Source organism: Triticum aestivum, chromosome 3D (genome assembly GCF_018294505.1).
Source record: "Triticum aestivum cultivar Chinese Spring chromosome 3D, IWGSC CS RefSeq v2.1, whole genome shotgun sequence".
In the NCBI taxonomy this organism is placed as follows: Eukaryota; Viridiplantae; Streptophyta; class Magnoliopsida; order Poales; family Poaceae; genus Triticum; species Triticum aestivum.
In genome coordinates, this window is record NC_057802.1 from 520,944,074 (window position 1) to 520,970,407 (window position 26,334).

General features: G+C 44.4%; 3 pseudogenes; all 3 read right to left on the minus strand.

Annotated features, from left to right (window-relative positions):
- Nucleotides 1–7,216: 7,216 nt before the first annotated feature.
- Nucleotides 7,217–8,756, minus strand: LOC123080174 (probable jasmonic acid carboxyl methyltransferase 1; annotated as a pseudogene).
- A 1,602-nt stretch (nt 8,757–10,358) lies between these two features.
- LOC123080173 (probable jasmonic acid carboxyl methyltransferase 2) lies at nt 10,359–13,227 on the minus strand (annotated as a pseudogene).
- Nucleotides 13,228–13,379: 152 nt separating this feature from the next.
- On the minus strand, nt 13,380–17,177 carry LOC123080171 (probable methyltransferase TCM_000336; annotated as a pseudogene).
- Nucleotides 17,178–26,334: the final 9,157 nt, after the last annotated feature.

The window sequence follows — 26,334 nt, forward strand, 5'->3', positions numbered from 1 at the left end:
AAGATATTCGGAACATCACGAACCATCGATATGTTACTAAGCTCGAGAACAATCTTGCATTTCAAAGCAAGACGATATGATCAAATAAGCAAGGGATTGAATAATCCTAACTCATTGATCGAAGAGTGCACCAGAAATAAGGACTAGGTAGCACAATCTATCTTAGAATGATGATTCAATAACCAACATGCTAAGAATGAGAATATTGTCCATTTACTACCAAGCAACGAGTTGCTCGGAGTATTGATTTCACACATCACAATTCACTTGTCGGCATTCCGGTTACAACAACATGAGGACCGAGGAATGAATGATGATGGTGAGAAGTATCACTGCATCAAGAATTCGTAAGAGATGGTGCAATTCTTATGATATTCTTGACGTAAATAGGGTAATACTCCAAGGTAGAACAGAACAAAAGGTGGTTTGGCATTTGATCTGCGGAATACAACTACTTTGATCCAATCCTAGAAAAGGATAAGGTACTGGAGTTTGTTTCTCCTAGTCATTCTGGAATAGAACGGACCGACGGACCATAAGAATAATAGGCATCGATAACACGAATGCACAACTACTCCTGACTATCAATTGATAGGTGAAGGTCGGAATATAACTGAAGAGGGACAACTCAAAGAACATATGATTATCTAAGTTGTGGATGCATAGATTAGTATGTCAAAATATTTCAACATATTTCTTCCGGATAACCCATGCAGAAAGGTAGGACTGGCAGATTCACAATATAGAATTGAGAACTCATCAAGAGCACTCTTATTGTGATCTTTTGCGTTCAAAAGAACTTCTGCCATAAGCAGTCCATGGTATTTGGAAGAAGGAAATACCACGGACCTCGAGGACTATCACAAAGGTTACTAATATCCTAAAGGAACTATCAAACACTACCAACACGAGATAAGTAGAGTGAATCTTGGGCTCAAGAACCCAGAAATAGAATGCCTACTAACTAAATGGCATCACGGGATGCTTTCGAGAATAATGGCCAGAATCATCACACTGGGGATACAAAGCATTGCTAGATTACTGAGTGGTTCTCTAAGACACCAAGGGTCATAATAATAGCTCCAACATATATGTCGAGGCAACAGAGTACCTCAACTCACCGATTAGTGTGGTTAAACTGGCCCAAAGAAACATCGGGAACGGAAAGAAGGGATTTGCAAATGCATCAGACTATTTAGAAACCTGGGATAACTCGGACAGCATAATGGTTGTAAATGCTCAAAAAGATTTAAGAAATCCTGCAAAATGGTGGCATAACCACTTAACATCACAATGTCAAGGTTCTGAGATCAACTGTCAACACACAGAAGTAGTAGGAACTGAACTGAGGCTTGAAACCAACATTCATATAAGTCTACAGATTAGCAACACGTGATCCTGATAGAAGATGAGAAGCCTAGTTCTTAATCCCCGTAGAAGAGAAGAGGATGACTCAGATCAGAAGGGCATAAGGTAAAGGAGTAAAAGAGCCTTACGTTCCCTTCCACAATCAATTCCCTTATATAACTAAAGCATTTCTAGACTCGACTTCGACCAGTTTGTCTTGGTAATCCTACACGCAGTAAGGCTCTGATACCAAAGCTGTCAGCACCCTGATCCTAAGTCACACCGATCTAGCATGTAACACATCATATCACTTTGCGGCCTCACGCACGGTATCCCCACGGGTGCCACCTTAACTGGCCCGGGACCGTTTATGCCTTTTAGCTCACGTATATGACAGTGTCGATAGCATCCATATGACAGAGAACCCAGGCCGACATGACTAGTCGTAAACCCAAGGTGGCACTAACTTACAGGGACAGGCATACATGACCCAGCAAGGAACTTGTCGGTCATCAGCGAGTGAATCCAGGCTGTAGCAGTTGGGCTAACAGGACTCCGGAGAATCCGGGCTGTAGCAGGCTAACAGGACTCCGGTAGACACCGCGTGACATTTCCCCGAAGGGACAGACACAGGAACGAACAAGGACACATGCCGGCCAGCCTAAGTGTTCCGGAGCAGTAGCAAGCTAACATGGCTCAGTGGAAGCACTAGGAGACATTTCCCGGTAAGAGAGGCTACCAAGAATAAACAACTAGGTTGTCGGATCCCACACATACCAAGCATTTCAAATCATACACACAATATTCTTGATATGTGCAAATACAACATGGCATCACAACAAAACTCTACAACTCAAAGTATTTATTCATTAGGCTCTGAGGAGTCATACATTACAAACATGGGTCTCATGACCCAGCATTAAAGTCATACAAGCAATAAGCACATGCGGAAGCTTAACTTGTCTGAGTACAGACAACTACAAATGCAAAAGGCTGAGAAGCCTGACTATCTACAAGACCCTGCCAAGGGCACAAGATTGTAGCTTAGGTAACAAGCTAAACGTCGAAGTCCACGCGGAACTACTAGTGAGACTGAAGTCTCTCTGCAAAAACATAAATTGAGCAAACGTGAGTACAAATGTACCCAGCAAGACTTACATCAGAACTAGCTACATATGCATCAGTATCAACAAAGGGGTGGTGGAGTTTGACTGCAACAAGCCAGCATTGACTCGGTGGCTATCCTGAACTACGACTGCAAGTAACTCTTTTGAGGTGGCGCACACAAGTCCACATATTCACCAAATCAATACACCACTATGGATCCGCTCCCGTCTCCCTACGAGAACGCCATCCATAGCACTCACGCTTATCTTGCGCATTTTAGAGTATCCACTTTTCACTTGTCTATGAACTGTACAGGTAACCCAGAAGTCCTTCATCGCGGACGCGGCTATTCGAATAGATCATTTATAACCCTGCAGGGGTGTACTTCTTCACACATGTTTCCACCACTTAGCGTCTGCACACGACATGTGCTCGGCAGACTTCAAGCGAAAGCCGACGTGGGTGTGGACCATGACCTGACTAACCACCCAAGTCCCTAGTCCAGGTTTATCGCCTATTCAGGTTCCATCCGCATGGGAGTCCGGCCGAGGTTTCCACTACGGCCCCGAACGATGTGTGCTGGGTTCCCGAGGCACCAAACGGGCGACTCGGTACACCGAGCCACGTGCCTACCGCATCACAGCCCACCCCTCGGGTCAGCGCTGTGCACGGCCTCCAGCATACTACAAACACCAGAAACTACTTGCAACTCCTGGACAGAGGACAGGGGGTTAATAAGTCGAGCGGGGTCATATTTTAGGGCCCAACGTGTGGTAGTAGTTGTTCATGGATCACAAACACAGAACTCAGTTCCTGAGGACGGTTTCAATGAGACAACCCACCATGTACTCCTACATGGCCTCTCACCGCTACCTTTACCAAATCATGTTCACACACTTAGCTCTCAACAGTAGGACATGTTCACCACATTCCAATTCATCCTCGATGAATCAGACCTGACTCAACTCTAAGTAGTAGCAGACATGACAACACACATGAATGAGTAGGCACATCAGGGCTCAAACAACTCCTACTCATGCTAGTGGGTTTCATCTATTTACTGTGGCAATGATAGGTCATGCAGAGGAAAGGGGTTCAACTACCGCAGCATGTAACAGTTGAAACATTGTTGTCCTAATGCGGCAAAAGAGAGAAAGAGCGAGAGAGTGGGATTGTATCGGATTGAACAAGGGGGTTTTGCTTGCCTGGCACTTCTGAAGATAGTATAGTTCTTCATCGGTGTCATTGATCTCATCGTCGGAACTACGTCCACTGAGAGGGGACAAATATCGGCAAACAGAGAAAGAACACAATCAATGCAATGCTACAATATGATTCATGATCATGACATGGCAATATGCTGTGATTTGGTCTAATGGAACAAAAAGTCATTTTGATTGAAGTGAAATTCAAAGCTAGATCAAATTCCAACTCCAAATCTATTATCAAATTTGTCCTAATCGTGTTTCATCCTAAACAGTGAATTTAGCTTGCTCAAACATGCATGAAAATGGTACAGATGGATATATTGGATTTTTCTGATCATTTTTCATATATAAATCTTTTCATTCTGAGCTATAGATTATTTTCTATGATTTATTGAAGTTTAGGCCTTTTTCTGGAATTTCCTCGATTATTTTTAATCCAGAAAATGACTGTGGCTAATCCTAATCTTAACTGCATCAGCACTGCGTCACTGTGATATCAGCAGGTCAACGGGGCGGTCCAGGTCAAACCTGACCAGTGTGTCCCATGTGTCAGTGACTGTGGCTAATCCTAATTTAATTTAAACCTAAACTGGTTTAGTTAACAGGGCTGGCCCCACGCGTCAGTGACCCAGGGCGGTCAAATCCTGTTAGCGGGGTCAAACCCGTCGGCGTTAAGCCGCCGGTGAGATCCGAGATGGCAGAGGGCTTCGGAAATCATCCACGGAGCACCATTTGATGCGTGGTTTGCTCCTACGTGCTCCTGGGAGTGTGCCGCATCGAATGGAGGTAGCGGCTGGAGCTGGGGTGGCCTGAGTCGATGGCAGCGAGCACGGATGCGGCGGCCGGCGTTCGGGTGTTCGCGGGATCGGTGCTGCGGTGCGCAAACGAGCGCAACGAGGTGCTAGGGAGGCTCTACGCACGGCGGTGAGCATGTTGGACGCACGCCCAAGACCAAATGGTCACCGGAGCGTCACCGGCGACGAGCGCAGGCGGCGGCACGTTCGGTCATAGGAGAGATGGCGGCTACGGCATGCAAACGAGGCAAACGAGAAGGGGGTTAGGGGGAGGAGCTCACGGCGGATGCGAGGAGATGCTCAGCTGGCTCGGGGAGGCGTCGGAGAGGGCGCAAGGTCGTCGGCGATCTCGGCGGCCGAAGGAAGAAGACGACGAGGTAGCCGGTGATGCAGGGCGTCCGACGATGCTTGACTTGGCGATTAGGTCGAGGACGTCGAGGCAGACCCCTTGGACACGTTGGCAAGGCGAGGCAGTGGCGGTGGCCGCGGCAGCAGCAAATGGCGGCGACGACGTGTTCGGTGGTACTGCGGGGAGGGAGCTAGAGGAGAGGGAGAGAGCTCCAGAGTGAGGGAAGAGGCAGAGGGGGTCGAGGCCGTTCCTGTGGCGCGAAGACAGCGCGGGGGGGAAGCAGGAGGTGGGAGCAGGAGGTGGAGCTCGGGCACGCGCGCGTTGTCATGCCTCTGCCTACTGGCAGAGGTTGAAGACGGTGGGGCTCCTGGTGGGCTGGGCCAGTTGGCTGGGCTGCCAAGTGGGCTGCACAGGCAAGTAGGTCCAGGTAAGTTACAGGTAAGCTCTCTTTTCCTTTTGTTTCAGTTTTCTATTTCTTTTATTCTGTTTTGAATTAGTAAAAATACTCATCCATTTTGTAAAATCCTGAAAATAATTGTGGGCGGTGTTTGGATTATTTCCAAAAACCCACAACTAGTTTCAGAATTATTAGAGCATTTAAAAATATTTATAGGATTTAAATGCTCCAATTCGAATACGATATGAGTTAATTCAAAGATCCAGAATGTCCTATAAATATATTCATCATTTTTGGCAGAGGTTTTCACCTTTATCAGAAATCGTGAACATTTTCAAAGGGCATTTTGGGTTCTTTGAAAAAGATTTTGGACTGAACCTAGTTGAATTCCATTTGGTGCTAGGGTTTGAACATCCCCATTTCAAGTTTCAAATAAAAATAGACATGATGCAACAACCAAGCTAGTCCAAGTGCATAGCAAGGCTAGGGACGTGACAATTGTAGTGCCCTTCCAGGCCCACAAAGCTTCAATCTTTGTGAGGAGAAGTGAGATTCGAGAATCAAGATCCAATCGAGGCAAACTTGAAAATTGAAATCCCGTTTGAGATCTTCATTGAGCTTGTTATTAATGATGTTATGGGAACTCTGAGATGGTTGGAGTCACCTGGGAGCATATAAGGTTTTGGATTTGCTCTAGGAACTGTATGGATTTGGAAATCACCTCAAGATCAACCGCCGGTAGTTGAGCTTGGACATTGTGTCAAAAGCTGAAGGAGAGAGGATAGGTCTTTGTGACTAAGTTTTTTCAACAAGAAGAAAGTAGAATCCTCACTGCCGCCTCAAGGATTTGAACTCCATGCATAAGCTCATTGTCTGTATGCTCCCTTTGGTTATTTATATGTGTGCCTTTACTAGTTTACTTGCTTGTTTAGAGATAAACCTAGCTTGTTAAATTTGCTTTTGCTAGCTTGCCTTGCCATATAAGTTCAATCACATAGTTTCATTTTGGATAATCTTTACACACCAGCAATTTCCCTAAAATCAGTGAATTGATAACAAACCGATAATCACCTATTCACCACCTCTAGAAAATGAACAAAAAAAGAGGGCTGAAAAGCCAAACTTCCACTAAAATTCTGATAGGGAGGGACACTTCATGGAGCGATACACATGGCTCTTGAAACAACCTGTACATGCCCTTGTGGAGTGCACCCTCCATGCGGTTGCGCTTAATCTGTATTCTATGAATTTCTAGATCTCACCATGTGGTAAAGAACTTCACTAAATAAATGCAATAAGTTGGGATTTCATGTAATTGTCATGTATAATACTTATGTCGATAATACTTTGATCTTCATTTATTTCGGTCTCATTGCAGATATTACTAAAATAGATACATAACACAAACCTCACACTAAATTTGCATACACCATAATACAATGTTCCGTAGGCTTAGCTAGCTGAGCAAGTTCATGGACAAGAGTGTTCGGCTAATCAATACTAGATAATTACACGTGCGTTTCAACGAGAGTATACATATTCTAATGGTTCAACATCAATCATGTTCGACATAAATCTTACGCTCGCCATATTCCTGATTTTGGTAGGATTTTATTTGATTTGAGTATGGGTAGGGAAAAGCAAAGGTAAAATTTGCTTTATGTAAGACTTTGTAAGGTTTAATTTGATTCGGGTATGGATAGAGGAAGGCGAGGAAAGTTTTCATTTGGTTAGGTTTGGTAAGATCTCATTTGATTGAGTTAATGCATGACGTGGGCGTGGGGCGGAGGAGAGCGGATGGCGGCGAAGGCAAGCATACAAGGATCAACTCCCCTTTAATAGTAGAGATTAATGATAGTTCATTTTGTGCATCCATGAATACCTTCACAACACACCACAGGATGTAGTTTGCATTACGAAGTATCCATACATTGTTGCCTCAAATAAAGTTACAGTTCAATCTCATCAACTATGATGTAACTTAATGTGGACATATCCTTGATGTACATGACCATCATGCCTTTGCAAGGGATATGGCCAACATAGCATAAGGACCTAACAAGTTGCCCTCCAGGCTCCAGTGACGCTCCGCGGCGCTCACAAATTCATACATGACATCTCCAAAATGTTGGACTAATATCGGCTCACATAAAGCTCTCAAGAGGTTGACGAACTTGCTTGGGGTGCTGAGAGCATTGTTCATATCGGTTGTAGGGTCATGCACTTGCATCTCCTTGATTGAAAAGGAGCCCTCTTCTTCAATGGTCTCTCTCACCTCTTTACTAGAAGGTTCATACACTGGCACATAAAAAGAATCGAACTTTTCTTTGTCGATCACACCCTATTAAGAATACCATAAAAACATGAGGTCAAATGTTTGCGCTCAATTGCAAAAGATAAAATGATGAATTATAATATATGAAGAAATATACCTCTGAGACCATGACACTTAGAATCTGAGATATAGTCCTTGAAAGGTAAGAGAATTTGGTGGCGGTTACATCAGAACGCCTCACTACTAGGGAAACAACCATTCGGCCTTTTGAGACCAATTCTTTGGCTCTCAGCTTCAGGAAATTTGTGAAATCTTTTCTAAACTGTTTTGCATAAGCCTCAAGCACTAAACGGTGTCTTTGACGCCTAGCATCCTTGTCCATGTCGTATGCTGGGATGAGATTCCTGAATAGATCTTCAGGAGCCTGCATAGATAATTTTTTGCTTAGAGAGTCGACTAGTATAATGTAATGGATTGATCGATCAAGCAGTATCACACTCAAACCTTTGAGAGCCAATGCAAACTGTTTGAAGAGCAGACAAGATGCAAAGAGTCACTAGTATAGAGGCGCTCGTAAAATGACCCCGGTGTGATACCAGTCACGACGACATGCTCGTTGCTTTGACGGAGCATGACTAGGCTCTTGACCACCGTGTTGAAGTCGTTGTTAGGGAGATCATTGAGGAGCAAACACACTTCCGGTGGTGGTCGTTAGACCTGAAAACAATGATCTTGGACCGCCTTGATGGCAATTGATACAAGTGTGAGCGCGTTTGGGCCAGTGGAGCAGCCCATGTCCGCGATCACCATCTTACCGGGCACCAAGGTGCTAGTGCTACTGCATAATTCAGCGATGGCCGCTTCAATTAGGGGTTTCATCCTCTTCTGCTCAGCTGTCTGCAATGTACTTGCACTTGTTAAGGAAATCCCTTTTCCTCGAAACGGAGGACATCCTCAGCACTACATCGATTGATGCAAGCACCCATAACTAAGAAAATCTAGTTTATTATTTTAGCTAAACAACGTGCATATAAACTTTCTAGTTTGTTCTTTCAAATACCAATACCCAAATTATTATGAACCGATAAAAAAAATCTAAATTTATGTAAGTTGTTGATGAGATAGTTTCGAGAAGTCGGTCGTCAACGTCAGGCCATATAACCATAACTTGCGAGACAATCAAGATATGAGAAGAAGGTACCTGAATACTAGAGTTGCGAGCATAGCTTGTTTCCCCTTGTCCCTGATTCATATGTACCATCTGCTTGGAGGCCATTGTTTGTTGGAGCAGAACTAAACCTCACCCCAAGATTTTATAGCTGCAATAACGAAGAATTAGCATGACAATGCTAAAAACGTGTTAGTAGTGGGAAAGGCCTACAAGTGCTATCCACACAAGTCATTTAGCACGTTTAGGCCACTATGGCCTTTAGTACGTTGTACTGTTGCATCCAGTGCTTCTTCGTGGCAAGTGACAAATGCGTGCAACAAACGCATGTGAAGCAGAGGGATCCTTCTATCATCTTCCTGGCTCTTGGACCATCGAAAAGACTAGAAACGGTGAGAAAAAGACCCAGAAAGTAAATAAACGGTAAAATAAAATTGAGCACTGCTACCTGCACGACACTTACCACACGAATTACACACGACAGACGACACCCACTATCCCACCATCCAAGCCCAACCCATCTTCTAGTGTCGTTCAGTAAAAAAATCGTGTGTGAAGTACTTCCGGATAAAATTAGAAGTTCCAGGTTCTCGGGCAGTTTTTCTTGTTGCTGTTGAAATTTTTGACTTATGGTGCAGTTTTCCTTTGCGGGAGAAAATTGTGCAACTAAGCATGAAATTGAAATTGCGTAAAGGAACATTTCACCCTTGATTTTTTTTCGCACATTTTCACTGCCATTACGTTGTGGATGGTAAGTTTTGTTGCAGCCTGTAGTGAACTCCTTTCTAGAACGAAAACACAATGAAAACACAATGATGAAACAATACAACATTTATTTCTTGAATGTCCACTCGCCAAATTGCTTTGGAGAACGATTCATATAGCCTTCAATATTAACTCTTCAGTTGACATTGAGTCGTTGTTTGGAACGTGGTTAGCTGGAGTTGAACATACTACTGCGGCTCGTATTCGGATTGGAATATGTGCACGGGCTATATGAAACTGTAGGAATGATTTTATTTTTAACAGACAATACAATTTAACTTTCTTGCATGTCATCTTCAGAACTACAGCATGGATCCGTATATGGTCCTTACTCACTCCTATGGACTCGAGGGAGCCTTTGGTTACTGGGTGCAACCAGTGGGAGATGGTAGTACGGGCTATATTCAACCGATTCGGGTGGCGGTCGCATAACAGGATAGGAGTCTAGGAAGCTTATCCTTCATATTGCCGTACCGGTTATGATTGTCAGCATGTATTTTCCTTTTATCCTTTTGATTCGCTCCGCTTGCGAGCTGTAATACTTTTTTGACTTTGTGGTACTTCGCGGATTTTTTAATAAAATAACTGCATGCATCATTATGATGCAGAGGCCGGGGTACGCCTTCATTTCCACACACAAAAAAACCGACTTTTCCTCCTCCTCATTGCCGTATGAGCACGTACGCGCGTGCTTCTCCAACTAAACGTGTCAAGCGACCAGAAACAAACATACATACTGTGCAAATAGCAGCAAGGAGAAGATGTGAAGCGTCGTGCTGTTTGGCCGGCGATCCGAGCCCTGCCAGCATCGTGCTCCAGAGAGCCCCAAACTGGCCGGCGGGTGCTGCTGTTGCTAGTCAATCTCATTGCAGATCTTATTGAAAACGGACATGACACAAAAGGGATGTGCTTTATTACATAGTGAATTTGACATGCATTTTCCCCTAGAAACGAGAGGGCAATGTTTCAGTCTCATCAAATATGATCTCCCTCGACGAGCGATATGGCCAAGTGATCATCATGCTTTCTTGGTGAGCGAGGCGACAAGCTGAGCCCGAGGGTATCTGGCAACCTCGTCCTGCAAGCTTCCCTCCATGCTCCAGCGCCGCTCCGCGGTCCTCACAAATTCATCCATCACATCTTCGAAATGATGCACGACTATCGGCTCAAACGCGGCTCTCATCTGGTTCGCATACCAGCCTGCAGTGATGAGACTGGCGTCCCGACCGCGTGTGAAGTCGTGCGCCCGCATCTCAGTGATCGAAAAGGAGCCCTCTGCTTGGATGATCTCCCGCAGCTCTTCGTCACAAGGTCCATAGACAGGCACGTAGAACGAATCATACTTTGCTTTGTCAATCACGCCCTGCCAATCATGGCACGAGACCGAGACTTCAAATAGGCGCGTTCAGTAGAAACCGAGATAATAGCTACAGGAAAAACAGTAAAGAAATGTACCTCTGAGGCCATGACACCTAGAATCTGAGCAAAGATTTCCCACATGTGGGAGAATTTCGAAGCACGGTCATCAGAACGCCTCCCTGCAAGGCAAACAACCAACAGGCCTCCTGGAACTAGTTCTTTGGCTCTCAGCTCTAAAAAAATGTGAAATCTTTCCTGAATTGTTGTGCATAAGCCTCAAGAACCACAGGGAACCTTTCACGCCTAGCATGCTCATCAACATCGTACGCCGGAATCCAGTTCTTCGTTAGATCTTCAGGAGCCTGTAAGGATAAGATTTTGCTTACAGAAATGACGACTTAATGGAAATGGATCGATCCATCGAGCAGTATCAAACTCGCACCTTTGAGAGCCAATTCAGGCTGTTCAACGAGCAGAAAAGATGCATGGAGCCACTAGTGAAGAGCCTCTCATAAAACGACCCCGGCATGATCCCAACCGTCACAACAGCAGGCTCGTTGCTTTGATGGAGTGTGACCAGGCTCTTCACCACCGTGTTGAAGTCGTTGTCAGGCAGGTCATTTAGGAGCACACACACTTCCGGTGGTGGCTGCTGTAACTGAAGGCAGTGGCTGTGGATGGCCTCGACGGCAATCGATACCAGTGCTAGTGCGTTTGGTCCAGAGGAGCAGCCCAAGTCCGCGATCAGCATTTTTTCGGGGAACAAGGTGTTAGTGCTGCTGCATAACTCAGCGATGGCTGCTTCTATCAGGGGCTTCATCCTGTTCTGCAGAGCGTTCTGCGATAGAGTTCCAACTCTTTAGAAAATCTTGTCTAATAATCTTTTAGCTAAATGGTATGCTTCTTAACTAGCAGGACCAATAATTCTATTCAGTCTCAGCAATGAAAGGCTATATTATGAACAAAGTCTTGATGACATAGTATTGAGAAAGCAAGTGTCGAATAACAGGTTAGCATAGATTGATGAATTAATCGAGATGGGAGAAGGTACCTGAATACCGGAATTGCGAGCATAGCTTGTTTCCCCTTGTCCTTGATTCATATGCACCATCTGCGTGGAGGCCATGGCTTTGCTCTTGGAGGAAAGCTAGGTAGAGTCCTTAATCTGCAAGAACCAGATTAGTAAAGCAATGGGTTCAATCAACAGTTAAACCGCCTGAGTTGGAAGGTTGGATTTTCAAAAGCTTAAAACGTTCATGGAAAGACATGCATGCTTGGGTCAAATTCTGATCAGCATATAGTACAAGCAGCCTGTCACTAGCAGAGGCAACAATTTTTAATTAGCAGACTTGTTATTTTTATCTGGTTAAATTGTCCAAGATGGAATCCAATGAAATAGACATTCTAGAGCAGCACCGATGCAGCATTTTGTTGTGTAGTAGTAATATTTAGTGTTCTCTATTTACGCCGACTGCACACTTGGTTTTTCGTTAGTGCGTATGGAGAAATAACTTCTGGAATTGCGATTGTTCACAAGCAACTGCAGAACTAATACATACTCCCTCCGTCCCAAAATAAGTGTCTCAATTTTGTACTAACTTTAGTACAAAGTTGTACTATGGTTGAGACACTTATTTTGGGACTTAGGGAGTATACATCAAGCAGCCAAAAAATTGAAGACCAAGCATATGAATGAATTAATGCACTGGAGAAATAATCCAGACTGTTTCACCCCTACTTAGTCAAGAGAACAAAAGAATATACCTGGAAACCGGAGTTGTGAGCATATTGTTTCGACGAGTCCTTGAATATTCAAGGACCTTGATTCATATCCACCACCTGTTTGGAGATAGAGGCTTTGCTTGGAGCAGGTCTAAACTCCATACCTTGAATCTGCAGAAATCAGATTAGGTAGACAATGCTGACACCATACTTGACACTCAACGCTTCTCTTTTCTATGCTCACCTGCTTGGGTTGTATTTTCTGGGCTCTGGGTTTGCTTGCACTGGAAGTTCAACTTTTCTTTTTTCTATGCTCAAGCATGGATGACTGTTTTGGCTGCTTATTGGGGGCAATAATATGGTCAATGTGCTTCTCAATCTGTTATCTGTCACTACTGTTTGGGCCAGCAAGTAGAAATGCTAAAGGGTCAAATTGGGATAAGAATGACGACCTGTCACTACTACAGAGGATATTTGTTTAGACCAGCAGAATCATTATTTGACATGGTTAAATTTTGTTGTCTCTTCCAGTTGAGCATTGAATAAGATACTAACTGGATTTGCGGTACATACATTTTTACTGTAATTTCTACTCCTAGTACAGTATTAGCATTAACACAAGCACCATGAGCTTTACTGAATAAGAACAATAAACTGGAGTGCTCACATATTGTCCTATTTCAAGCAGTTTGGTCAACTGCCTCTGATGGACTGACCTATCACTGACCCCTAGGTCTGGCAGTTGGGTAAACCGCCATTAATGGGTTTTTTGAGCTGCTAGAGATGGCATGTTCTGTACTAGTGAGGAGTCTTATTGTGTTCTTCAAACTACCATATTGTGTTCTTCAAAGTCAACCACATTATCAGATAAGGGGAAAATACAAACACTTAGCAATGATAATGGAAATATTATTTCAGCAGGTATTTATATTTTTCGTCTCCCGCAAATGATTGAATTTGATATTCAATTTTACAAATCATGCCATGTTGAGAGATACAAAGCTAAAAAGTCACACAATGCCTTGGTAGGCGATACAGCGACCATCACTCTCGGGTTTTTGGCCCACAGCTTGCGAACTGTGCTGGAGGCTCCAGTGCTTCTCTTCAGCCCTTACGAATCACCCATGGCCATGTTCCGTAGAAAAAAGGGTTCCCTAAAAAATGTGCATACACTATACATCACAATGTTTAATACTTCAAAGCACACCATGGGTGTAGTTTACATAATCAAATGGACACACATTTGGCCTCAAAGAAAGCATCAGTTTCACTATCATCAAATGTGATGTACCTTTGGGTACCTGATAATCATGCCTTTGCGAGGGATACGACCAGCATAGCATAAGGGCATTTGGCGCGCTCCTCTTGCAAACTTCCCTCTAGGATATACCGCCGCTGCACGGTCCTCACGAATTCATCCATGACATATCCAAAATGTTGGACTATTACCGGCTCAAACAAAGATCCCAGAAATCCCGCGAATATGCCTGGGGTGCTGAGAGTCTTGTTTATATCGACTCTAGGGTCATGCTCCCGCATCTCCCTGATTGAAAAGGAGCCCTCTTCTTGGATGATCTCTCTCAGCTCTTCGAGCGAAGGTTCATGCATTAGCCCATAAAAAGAATCAAACTTTTCTTTGTCGATCACACCCTGTTAATATAACCATAAGATCATGAGGTCAAATATAATGCTCGCACCTTCGATCGCAAAAAATGCATGCTAGAAAAGAAAGAAAAGAAATGACCTCTGAGACCATGACACATAGAATCTGAGCTACAATTTCTGGAAGGAAAGGGAATTTGGTGACAATTATATCAGAACGCCTCCCTAGCAGCGAAATAATCATTCGGCCTCCTGAGACCAACTCTTTGGCTCTCAGCTCCAGAAAAAGTGTGAAATCTTTCCTGTATTGTTTTGCATAAGCCTCAAGCACTATAGGAAGTCTTTCACGCCTAGAATGCTCATCAATGTCATATGCTGGGATGAGATTCCTTTTTAAATCTTCTGGAGCCTGTAAAGATAAGGTTTTGCTTAGAGAGTCAATGAGTAATGCAACAGGATCGATCCATCAAAGTATCATCAGACTCGCACCTTTGAGAGCCAATGTAAGCTATTGGACGAGCAAACAAGATGCACAGATTCACTAGTGAAGAGCCGCTCGTAAAACGAGCCTGGTGTGATACCGGTCACAACAACAGGATCGTTGCTTTGACGTAGCGTGACTAGGCTCTTCACCACGGTGTTGAAGTCGTTCTCAGGAAGATCGTTGAGGAGCACAGACACTTCTGGTGATGGTTGCTGGAACTGAAGACAGTGAGCGTGGATCGCCTTGACAGCAATCGATACCAGTGCAAGCGCATTTGGACCAGTGGAGCAGCCCAAGTCCGCGATCACTATCTTCCTGGGCTCCAAGGTGTCGGTGTTGCTGCATAATTCAACGATAACCCCTTCAATCAGGGATTTCATCTTGTTCTGCTCAGCGTTCTGCAGTGGACATGTACTTATTCAGAAAATCCAAATCTATTTCTTGTTCTTATTTTGCATAATCCGGTTAGTTTAAATGCCAGTAGTCACTACAACACGGTTGTTGAAAGAAGGCGTTTTGGCCAGGACATTTTTCTAAACGCCTCAAAATCATGTTTAAGGAGGCGTTTCGGGGAATCGCCTTAAATCATCTCTATCTTTGGACGTGTTTTTCAAAAAAGCCTGAAACTGGAAGAGATTTTGAGGCGATTCTCATAAACGCCTCTTAATCGATTGTGGCGTTTCTCAGAAATCGCTTCCAATCGTGGCGCTGTGCTCAGAGGAGCGGATGGCGCGTCAGGATGGTCGGTCTGCAAGCTAACCGTATTTGCGGCTGGTGCAATGGACAGGCGGCCGAGCCTGTGACGCGGCTTTCAGTCAGCTTGCATGAGACTCTTGCTTCCGGCCTACTAGGTGTCGCTGTTTAATCCCCCCAACTTTGGGGGAAGAGGCCGAACACGCAACCAGGCTGTTCTTGCCTTCGTGTTGTGCGAATAGGACGCTATACAGATCGTGGGGCGTGCCTATGTATATCTGTATTTAGCTACTTATATACCCACGTGGTTGTTAGCGTGCTACAATGGCTTGCAGCCGTCCCTGTGTTCGAATCTTGTGACATTCTGTCTTTTAGTCCCATACTGCTTAGCCAACAAAAGTTTAACATACTTAAAAGGAGGAAACATGGTTACTGATTCAGAAATCATGACTAGTACTAGCTAATGGGTTTGATGCTTAGGTTAACTAATAATTAGGCTATGTATATGTAAAACATGGACGGTGCTTTTTGTGTCTTTTGGAGGCGATTTAGATCGCCTTGTAATATCAACCGTGTTGTAGTGAATATATATAAGATACATAATTATGAACAAATTCTTGGCGAGACAATCTTCGGAAGCCAAGTTTCAGCAGACCGTAGAAACAACACTACCGAATTAATCAGTAGAGGAGAAAATACCTGAATACTAGAGTTGTTAGCATAGCTAGTTTCCCCTTGTCCTTGATTCATAATCGGCGCCGTCTGTTTGGAGGCCATGGCTTTCCGTGCAGCAGGCCCAACCTCCAAAGACCTTGAACCTGAGAAAACGAGGTTAGGAAGGAGATGGTGATGCATGATGCCCTTCAGTTCTACCTTTTATATGCTGTTCGGGCTGCTTATTGGGTGGACCGATAGGGGCTGCTAACAGGAAGGTTGAATGAAAGTGTCAGTCAAATTAACATCAAGATAACAAATTAACAACCTGTCACTACTGGAGTTTGTTTTAGATCAGCAGATTTGACATTTTGAGGCCATGCCTTTGCTTGCAGAGTGGAAGTTATATAGGGGGCAATTATTAATCTTCTTTTTATATGCTCAACTGGGGATGACTCTTATGGCTGCTTATTGGGGGCAATTATTAAGGTAAACGTGTTTATCAATTGTTATCTGTCACTACAATTGGGGGCAGTTATATTGTTGAAAGGTTGAAGGGTCAAAATTCAGATAAGAACAACGACCTGTCACCGCCAATTATGATACTCTTAAACCGACGTGTACAGAGACACCGAAGGAGGAGGGTAGGCGGCATTTCGTCGAACTGGTGGCGGGCGGTGGAGCAGCGAGCGAGCGAGTCAAGCTTCCAGGGCCCCTTTTGCTTCTCTTGTTAGCAATCCGGCGGCTCTGGTAGAGGCAGACTAGCTTCTTCACCTCCAGCGACGGCGCAGGGAGTGGAGGCAGACGACTGCGCCGCCACGTTCTTTGACCACCTGCAAGCAGCCAGTAGTCGAAATCCCGTCAGGATCGACGACAAGAAGAGGGGGGATTTGATCGAGAGAAACTGCGGGGAGATTGGGGCGACGTCGACGCCGTGCGCTATGACGACGAGGAGGCGCTTGAGCACGTCGGCGTCGTAGAGGTGAGTCGAGGAGCGCCGGGATGGCGGCGCCGTCATCGTAGAGGGGCGCGTCCATGCCCGTCCGCCCCACCACCCACGTAGCCGCCGCGCCTCTCGCCTGCAACCCGAACATCCCCGACTCTCTCCAGACGCGGCGGCGTGGCTGGTACGCGGCGCGGGTCTCGCCGGCCGTCGTGTCCAGTTCGCAAGCTGGGCAGGCATTTCCATTTCCCTCTTTTTGGCCGGCATTGAAGAGCCTCGAGGGCTAACACCCACCCGTGGCTTAACAGCGGGAGATAAAAATACAAAAAAATTTCACATGAGGGCTAGTATATGAGACCAAGGCCCAGTTCTTTTCAGGCAAGATTCTACAGAATCAGGATTCTGATTTTTTTTTTCCAGAATCTGTCGTCGAGTTCTTTTCAGAGATTGTAGTTTGAGATTCTAGAAACTGTTGTGTGTTGAAATGTCTGTACTACCCTTAGACAGAATTTGTTTGATGAAATGTTAACACTTTGTTGTTTCTAACAGTAACGAAAGTGATTTAAGAATGTCATAAAAAGTGCTAAATATTACAATGGATTTAAAGTTTTTTTTCATTATAGAAAGTCCATAAACTAAAAATATGAATAATCTCAAGGTACGAGACTAGCAGCAATCGCGTCACGTGTTGCGTTCATGGTACCATCATCTTCTGGTGGTAGAGCGTTGGCACCTGTAAACGGCAATGGAGGTTGCACATATGCATCATCCGCTAGTGGAGCATACCATTAGCATTGACATCAGCAAGCATCAATCCATCCATCCATATAACAAATTTAAGCAACAATCCATCTACCTATTTTATCTATCAACAATAGCTAGCATCAATTCAAGCATTATTCAAGCATGACGAAACAGAGATATGCAAAAAGGAGGGCTCACCGTGAGCGTCGGCGTCGAACTTTGAGGGACGGGGCTGAGGGCCGGGGCGGACTGAGGGGCGAGGAGGAGCTGAGGAGGGAAGCTGGCCGGCGGGGGCGGCAACGGCTTGGCCTGGCCGGCGGCGCGGCAACCCTAGCCGCTGCCGCGAAGCTGACGGGGCGGGGCGAACTGCCGGGCGGGGAGAGCAGGGCGGACCGGGCAAGGGAGGCTGGCCGGCGGGGGCGGGGGCGGGCTGGCCGGCGGGGTGAGGGCGGCCTGGCCGGCGGGGTGAGGGCGGCCTGGCCGGGGGCGGGGGCGGACTTCGAAACGTTTTCTTTGGTGGGACTTGCCAGAATCCTGAGATTGTGGGAGAAACCAGGTATTTTGGGATTTTGGGATTGCACTAGGATTCTGGAGAATCCGGTTGAGATTTTGGAAGTTCAATCGAGTTCTTTTCGCTCGGGATTTTCGGGACCAAGATTCTCCATAATCTGCTCAAAAGAACTGGGCCCAAATAAGAACATGATAAAGGCCTCGATGAAGTCACTAGGGATTCAGGTTGATGATCTGGCAGAACTAAAGGAGATGGTCACGGTTTTTTTAATAAAAACTTGTATACCTTAGAGGGGGTGACCGATATGGAGGCAGTGCTTACTCATGTAGTCATGTGCCTTGAAAAGTTACTCCAGAGATGCATGCAACCTTTGTATGCTGACTACACCGAGGAAGAGGTCAAATCAGCGTTGTTTCAGGATGTTCCCAAGAAAGTCACCAGGGCCGGATGGATTTTCAGCACACTTTTATCAATGTCATTGGGATGTTTGTGGTGACGAGGTAACAAAGGGTGATCTTTAGACAGTTAGAGGAGAGGAGAAAGCAGAGTGCATAGATGATACTTTTTTGGTACTTGTCCCTAAGGTAATGAGTCCATCTTTGTTAACTCAATTTAGACCTATTAGTTTGTGGAAGGTTTTGTACAAAATAGCTTCAAAGTTGATTGCAAACATATTGAAGCAAATACTACCAGACATAATCTTAAAAGAGCAGACACTTTTTGTTCTTGGTAGACTTATAACTGATAAGTGTTGGAAATAATGCATGGACGCGTGTATTGGTTCAGGGAATTCCATCACCGCTTATGAGTGCTTGCATTTCATGAAAAGGAGCAAGGCAAAGAGTAATAGTCATTGTGCTTTAAAATTTGTTATGATGAAGGCTTATGGTAGGCTTGAGTGGAATTATCTTCAAGCAATGATGGTAAAGCTTGGTTTTGCTCAACAATGGATAAGTGTGGTAATGAACATGATCAAATTAGTATCTTTCTCGGTCCTTTTTAATGGAGAGCAACAGGAGCCATTTAAACCTACAAGAGATATTCTGCAGGGAGACCTGATCTCCCCTTATCTTTTCTTTATAGCACCAGAGGGCCTTTCGTGCCTACTAAAATCCATTCCTTAGTCTCCAGCTTTACTAGATTTTAGATGGCGTCGACAGCCCAGGTTGTCAACCACTTGCTCTTCGTTGATGATAGCCTGCTAGTTTTCAAGGCATGTACAGAAGGGGTAGTGGTTGTGTCAAATTTGGATACATACTGTAATGCTTTGGGACAAAGAGTGAACAATGACAAATCATCCATCTTTTTCAATAAGGGTTGTCCTCAAGTGGTTCGTGATGGTCTAAAGAATACTCTCCATGTACATGATGAACAACTAAGTGACAGGTACCTAGGGGTGCCTATTGATGTGGGACATTCTAGCTAGGAATGGCACTTTCAAATATTTGAGAGAGAGAGAGTATGGAAAAACTCAAGGGTCGGATGGAGAAGCTTTTGTCATATGCTAGAAAGGAGGTGTTAATCAAGGCCGTTGCTTAAGCGGTTCCGGTATATTCTATGTCCTGCTTTAGGCTGCTTGGAGGTATTTGTGAGAGTGTAACATCGATGAATAGGAAGTTCTGGTGCGGAAGCAAGAGAGGGAAGAGGAAGCCTTGCTGGATATCATGGGATGTTTGCACAAAAACCAAGTATTTTGAGGCTCACAATCTCGCTAAGCATGCTTTAACACTCGGGTTTGGTCGCCATGTGTGGTTGGTCTAGGGAGCTACATTATTTACCTGTAAACGTTTTGGAGTTTGAATAAAGCTTAGCGAGAATGTCTAAAAAAACGTGGGTGTAGAGACATTGGACCCGGGACGCCACTGTACACAGTACACTCTGCCTATATAGTTCGAGCTTTGTGTTTGATTTTATAGAGAATCAAAATTTAAAATGGTTGAGAAAATGCCGGACAAGCCATATATGGCCGTAGCTACTCCAAACTTCAATTCACCCATAATTTCTAGCTAGCTGCATTTTGAACATTTTTTTGTCAGGGCTAGGATAACATGGTTCAATAGTACACCCTCCTTGCTTGAAATGCACATCTAGAACATGTAGACTCGGAGAGCTAGAAATAGAAGGTCTTCTGGCGCATGAAAAGTACTAAAATAGATAGGACATAACCCAATACCATAGACTTTTAAATGGCTTTGAAATTCTTGTTGTGAGAATAAGCACAAGGATATTCTTGGCTCCTCCTGCGTAACAGATTCAACGGAAGAATTTTATCATAGCAGATTATAGTTCTGTCATGTGACTCCCTTTCTCTAGAAACAAGAGACCATCTCTCCTTGAATTCACGTGTCCATTTTCCTTTGCTTGTTGGGACTCAATTTGTCCTAGCTGGACTCATCATCCATCCAGCATTCAGAACACTAGATAATACCCCGCGCATTGCGGCGGGAATTTGTAGCAACGAATATGTAAGGAACAAAATTTCAGATATATTATATGCATCGGACAACAAAGAATGTACTAATGTGGAAGTTTCATGTATGCATTCTCATCACATCAAATGATGTTTCGACCATTTAGAAAGAAAAAAATTCAATCCTAAAAAAGGGTAACTAATAACAACTTATAACCACCTAAAAAAGATAACTAATAACAACTCTAATAACAACTTAACCTTTTGTGTATGTACCTATGGTTAGGCTGAAAGGTTTCAATTACTAATATCATTGTGACGCCACGGATACTAATCTACCGTAATCCTCTGCTACTGATGCCACGTCACCACGATCTTTGTTGTTAAAACTCTCGTTGATTCAAAACCGGGTCAAATTCAAATTAAAAGTAAAGTAAAAAATAAAAGTTTTCAAATGTTAAAACAAAAATTGTTCAAACTGTGCGAAATAATTCATATGTATTATTGGTGGTGAAGCCAAACTTTTATAAAAGTTTTAACTGCGTTAAAATGTTTAGAACAATGGCAATATTAATTAATAAGATGCCTTTAATAATTTCTAAAATATCAAATTAATTTAATAGAGTACCAAACTTTTTGTGGCAGATATATAAATAGTAATACTATTTATAAAACTAGTTTTGTATTTTAGTTAGACCAAAATATTAAGGAGATTAAATAAAATAGGAAATTTGTAAAAAGGAAAAAAAGTAATAAAATAAAAATAAAGAAAAACAAAAGCCCCCCCACTCCCCTGGGCCAAGTGGCCCAGCTGCCACCAGGCAGCCCACCTGCGCCCCCGTCCTCCTCCTGTTCACAGGGGGGGCGTGGCAGCCATCGGCCGCTGCCAACGGCGCCGTGGCGGCCATCGCCCGGCTACCACTGCGTATAAGCCGCCCCCCTTTCCATGGTCCGAACCCTAGCCGCCCACTACCCCCTGCCTCTCCCACTTCTCCCCCCTCTCGCCCATTTTCTCGATCTGAAGGAGACCGTCGCCGCCGTCGCCATGGGTTCGCCGTCCGCGTAGCTACCGAGCACCCCGCACCAATCCACTTCCTCCACCGGCCCCGCCGTCTACTCCCTCGTCGTCTACAGCTGCGTGTTGGAGCTGGGTGCGCCTACATCAAGCCCGGCGACGCCATCTTCTTCCTCGGGACCCGCCGCACGCCGTCGTTGATACCGGCGACTCCACTGCATCCCGCGCCTCCCCGAGCAGATCCCCGTCACCGATGTGAATAGCGCCCGTTTCCCCTTTGCCCCCGTCGTTTTTGCTGCCCGTGGCTCTCTTCGCCGCCGCCGGTAATGGCACGGCCGCGACCACAGCACCCGCTCGTCGCGTCCGAGCACCCCAGCGTGCTCGTAGCCTCGCGTAGCAGTCGCCTGTAGCCATCGTTGCCACCACCACCGTAGTTGTCGCCCGCGACCTCCCATGGCCGCCACCGTACCTCTGCTCCGCGCACTTCGCCCTGGCCCTTCCCCTGCGTATGCCCGCCGCTGCGCCCCTGTAGCCCCATCGCTCCGCCGCCGCTCGCGGCATTTTGCTACTCGCCGCACTGGCCCCGCTCGCTGCTCCGCTCGTGCCGCCACTGCTGCCCCGGCCCTGCTTCCCAGCCACGAGCGCGCGCACTCGCGCGCCTCTGCTCTGCGCCAGCGCCCGCTTGCCCCGCACACGCGCCCATAACCGCGCCCGCAGCCACTGCTGCCTTTCGCTTGCTTCGCTGCTGCTTGGCCCGCGTGGCCGTGCCCCTGATGCAGCGTGCTGCTCTAAGCTGCTCTGCCTGCTGCTCCTGTTCTGCTGCTAAGCGCCGCCGCTGCTGATGCTGCTTGCTAGTTGCTGCTGCTCTGCGTGCCGCTGCTCAAGCTGCCGCCCACGACTGCCCGCAGCCACCTGCGCCCGCAAGCGTGCGTCCTACGCTGTTGCCGCTGCTCTGCTGAAGCTACGTAGCCGCTGTTGATTGCTACTGTAGATGCTACTAGCTAGCTTTTCATTTTCTATGTTGACTAAGCCCCTAAACAGCCCCTAATCAGTGGTCAAACAGTTGTTAATATGTGTAAAAATAATATGAGTAGGTAGCACCCTTGACAAGGCTCAAATGTTTCCATTGGACCAAATCCTTTTGATGCATGGATTAATTCCTACGAGAATCACAAAGCTCAATGTTCTGTTAATAGAAAAAATCGAAAACAGCTTTATTTTCATAGCTACTTTAGTGCTGTTTATGATCAAGCAAATGAACTCTAATATGGATGAAAGTGCTACTATCTTGTAGATCACAGAAAAGTACTCAAAATTGATATAAGGCACTAACTCATAGGATGTACAGAACAATAGTTGTAGCGTTTTGAAAACAGCAAGTAATGTTTAAAACTGGCGAATTCTCAGACTTTGCCAAATTTCAGTAAATCCTGAAAATAGCTAAAACTTTGAAAATTCGTAGAAAATAAACTGTAGCTTGGATTAAAATACTTTGTACATGGAAGTTGCTCAGAACGACGAGACGAATCCGAATACGCGGTCCATTCATCTGTCACACGTTCCTAACATAGCGAACATGCAACCTTCCCCCTTCGGTTCGTCTGTCTGAAAATGCCAAACTTCGGGAAAGCTTTCCCGGATGTTTTCCCCCTTCGTCGGTATCGTGTAGCATTGCGTTAGAACACGCCTAGTGCTTTGTCATGTCATGCACTTGTTTGCTCTGTATTTACTGTTTCTCTTCCCTCTTCTCTCCGGTAGACCCCGAGACCGCTGTTGATGCCCCTGTGATCGACTATGTCGACGACGACCCTTCTTCCCTTTCAGCGGAGCTTCCAGGCAGGCCCCCTCTTTGATCATCCCGATATCGCCCATTTCATTCTCTCATGCTTGCATTAGATTTTGCTACTATTATTGTTTGCTCCTATTCTGATGCATAGCCTGCTTTTGTACCTGCTATTGTTACCTACCTGCTTATCCTAAACTGCTTAGTATAGCTTGGTTAGAGATCCATCAGTGACCACCACCTTGTCCTTGTTGCCCCTGCTTCATCATCGACGACTCGATCAACGTGATCGATGACCAGAGCCCGACACCTCACATCACATCACGCCCCTTTTTGTTGCTTGACTCTGCAGAGTTACCATCGAGTGCCGAGGGTGGAACCTCATACATCACTCCTGATGAGATCTCTGTAATGTAGCTATTCGGTCGTGGTCAATGAGGGTGATTTCCTCCTTCACCATTCCGATACGGCTCTGACGTGCAACACCTCAAGTGTGAACCTCGAGGGTGGTCCTTCTTACGTTCACCTTGATGATTACATTGAGTGGAATCCACCGGGGGTGATTCCTGGGTTTTCCCCTTGATGTCTGGAAACACAGTTACCTTGACTTTACTTGAGACCGTTGTGAAAGCCGAGCGGGCCCGGAGAGCACCCGTGCGATGTGACGGTGGCGGCTGGCTATTTAGCGGTATCACCCAGGAGGGGGTGTGGCGCCGTTGCCGGGGAGGCTAGGTAAGCGGCACTCACACCCCGTCAACCAAGCTCTTTTCTGGCGCCGTTGCCGGGGAGGTGAGTGCTTGAAGGTATATCTTTAGATCTTGCAATCGAATCTTTTAGTTTCTTGTTTTATCACTAGTTTAGTTTATAAAAGAAAACTACAAAAAAATGGAATTGAGTTTGTCTCATACGCTTCATCTTTTTAATGTCTTTCGTAAGTATGATGAAAAGGAAAATTGTGCTCAAGTGCTAGAAGAAGAAGTCTATAAAATGTTTGGCACTAAATCTTTGAATGATGAGCATGATTGCAATGTTGTTAGTATGAATTCCTTGAATATCCATAGTACTAATGATGATTGCACTAGTCATGATGAAAATATCTCTTATAAGCATGTCAATTTTTATGGAGTGTATTGGGTTTGCAAGTATACACCAAATAGGGAAGATAGATATTGCAAGAGGCATAAGCATTTAAAAACTAAATTGTTGCAAGAAAGGCTAGATGTTTGTGCCGAAAATTTAAATTTTCTTAGCCGTACTTGTGAACCTTGCAATGAACATGATCATTTCAGTACCCAATGCAAATTGTTTCATGATCGTATCGTGTCCAAAAATTATGATGGCTTGATTTCCCTTGCACATCATAATGAACTTAGTTTCCTCTTGGGTTATGAAGAAATGAAACGTATAACTAAGGTTATTCCAGAATTTGCCCTTGATAGAGTTCTTCATTTTGATCTAGAGGAAATTTATATGTATTGCACGGTGAATTGCATTGAAAATCCTTATATTGCCAACTACATAAAGAAAAGAAAACAAATAGAAGATGAAGAGAGTACTAATGAAAGGGAAGAGACTTCCCAATATCCTCCTATTATTTCTTATGATGAATCAGGTAACGAGGATGAGTCTTCTATTCAACCAATTTCATTAATAAGGAGCTCCAAAAAGAGGATTGAACACACACATGATGTGGTGAAGAAGAAGAAAAGAAAAAGGAAGAGAGGTAAAAAGATATCTCTCCCAAATAATGTTGCTCCTATTATTGTTGTGCCTCATGAAAATGAATCAAAAATAATTGTGGAAGATGATGCACTTGATGATGATCTCGTTATGCCTATTGCTTGTTGTGATGATGATGATTGGGAAGATAATGATACTTCTTATGATCTTGAAAATCTTTTTGGCACTTGCTTGGAAGAATATGATAATTGCTATACTATTGGTGCTATCCATACTATTAATGATGAGAGTGATTATGCTTATGATATGAAAAGGCCCAAGCTTGGGGATGCTATGTTTGATGAAGATGATGTTTTTGAGAATATATTTGCTGAAATTAATGTTTGTCCCAAGCTTGGGGATGCTATGTTTAATGAAGATGATATTTTTAGTCTCCCAAGTTTTGATATGCAAATTTATTATGATGATAGCATGCCTTCTACCTATGATGATTATATTTATGAAAGTGGATTTGGAGAGGTCATGACTTTATTTAGTGATGAATCCACTATTTCGGAAGAGGTTTCAATCGATTATGATGAGAACAAAGTTGCTACTTATGATGATTATTGTGATGAAACTTATGCTATAAAAAGTAGTGATGATTATACTTATAAAACTTGTCATGATTATGATTACCTTTTTTCTGAACATTACTCTTTTAATGTTGAAACAATTTATAGTATTCAAGTCTCTTATGATACTCCCACTATTCCGAATGAAAAGAATTTTGCTTATGTGGAGAGTAATAAAATTCCTATGCTTGTAGATCATGAAAAGAATGCTTTAGGTGCTGGTTATATTGTTGAATTCATTCATGATGCTACTGAGAATTATTATGAGGGAGGAATATATGCTTGTAGGAATTGCAATAATATCAAGTTTTCTCTCTATGTGCTTAAAGTTTTGAAGTTATGCTTGTTTTGCCTTCCTATGCTGGATGATTCTTGTTCCCATAAGTTGTTTGCTCACAAAATCCCTATGCATAGGAAGTGGGTTAGACTTAAATGTGCTAGTCATATTCTTCATGATGCTCTCTTTATGTTTCAATTCTTATCTTTTATGTGAGCATCATCGAAATCATCATGCCAAGCTAGGGGCGTTAAACGATAGCGCTTGTTGGGAGGCAACCCAATTTTTTATTTTAGTTTCTTGCTTTTTGGTTCTATTTAGGAATAAATAATCCATCTAGCTTATGTTTAGATGTGGTTTTGTGTTTTAATTAGTGTTTGTGCCAAGTAGAACCTTTGGGAAGACTTGGGTGAAGTCTTTATGATCATCCTGT